The 1,353-nt window shown below is 45.2% G+C and overlaps 1 pseudogene; it reads right to left on the reverse strand.

Annotated features, from left to right (window-relative positions):
* Positions 1 to 810: 810 nt before the first annotated feature.
* Positions 811 to 1,043, reverse strand: LOC139275385 (U2 spliceosomal RNA; annotated as a pseudogene).
* Between the last annotated feature and the right edge of the window lie 310 nt (positions 1,044 to 1,353).

Below are 1,353 nucleotides of genomic sequence, written 5' to 3' on the forward strand. Positions count from 1 at the left end.
TTGCTGTACCTGCATACTCACTTTTTGTGTTTCATGCACAAGGACCCCCAGGGCCCTCTGTACTGCAGCACTTTGCAATTTTTCCCCATTTAAATTATAATTTGCTTTTCTATGTGGATAACCTCACATTTCCCATATTATATTCCATCTGTCAAATTTTTGACCATTCACTTAGCCTGTCTATATCCCTTTGCGGATTTTTTGTGTCCTCCTCACAATTTGCTTTCCCATAATTTGTTTGATGTGGCATGCTTCCATGGCTGACTGATGTTTGACCTGCTTTTGCTTTAGATTTATAAGGATGTACTTGTTTACACATGTGGCCACTAATGAGTTCCAAGTCCTCTGAGTAGTCATCTGCTGAGAAAAGCTCTTGTATGGCCCGCTCTTTCATCTTAGTTGAAGCTTGCAGTTTTTTAAGATTGAAGGGCTGCTCAGATGTACAGTAGAGGATGCAGAAGTTGAATTTCTAAGTTATCAAGTATAGCCATGAAGAAGAATGCAACGAGATTAGTGCAAGTACATTCCTTTCTATGATTCCATTAGTGACAGCAGAAGGCTCCGTCAGCACTCCCATTGCTCTACCAAGTATTCCATCATGTAACTGGTGCACAATCTGGACAAATCGCTCCGGATATCCAAACTGGATGGCAGTTTCCAGACATGGTCTGCTGACAGTGAACTGATTTTTTTTTTTTTTTTTAATTCGTAGCCAATCGTTCCAATTCTTTGTCAAATCACAAACGCCAGAGGTCACCTTGCACATGCCAAGGATCACTCTGCGCCAATGCTCTTAGCCAAAAGGCCTAGAGCCACTGCACCGTTCCTGGAAGTACTGCAATACCAGGTTCGTGCCATGGAGGTGGATGGGTCAAGCCACCCCACACACCTCCGTGGAGGTGGATGGGTCAAGCCACCCCACCCACCTCCTGTTTCCAAAAAAGCAAGCATATACCTTCCTGACCAGGGCGAAACCACCCGGAGGTCATGGTGGCTGGTCAGGTCAGTTACGCATGATCTTAGCCAAAAGGCCGAGAAGCGACAGTGAACTGATGTAAATTCAAGGGCAGTGGGCCCCAATTTTCCAACCAGTACTCCCTTGAGCTGCACAATTCACCACAGAATGGATACACTACACCCCAGACATATGGTGGTTCCATATTTTAGAGGTGCAGAACTTCCTGCTCTGCAATACTATCATGCATACAAAAGTGCATGTCCTCATACCTGGTCTTCAGATAACACCTTCCAACAGCTATTGTCCAAAGTCTTATGGATTCACTCATCAGCCTGCTTTGAGGCTGACTCACCCTCCAGGCTACTCAATGACAGGTCAATGCTGGCCAGAGCTCT

The sequence above is a fragment of the Pristiophorus japonicus genome, chromosome 10, assembly GCF_044704955.1.
Source record: "Pristiophorus japonicus isolate sPriJap1 chromosome 10, sPriJap1.hap1, whole genome shotgun sequence".
Lineage (NCBI taxonomy): Eukaryota > Metazoa > Chordata > Chondrichthyes > Pristiophoridae > Pristiophorus > Pristiophorus japonicus.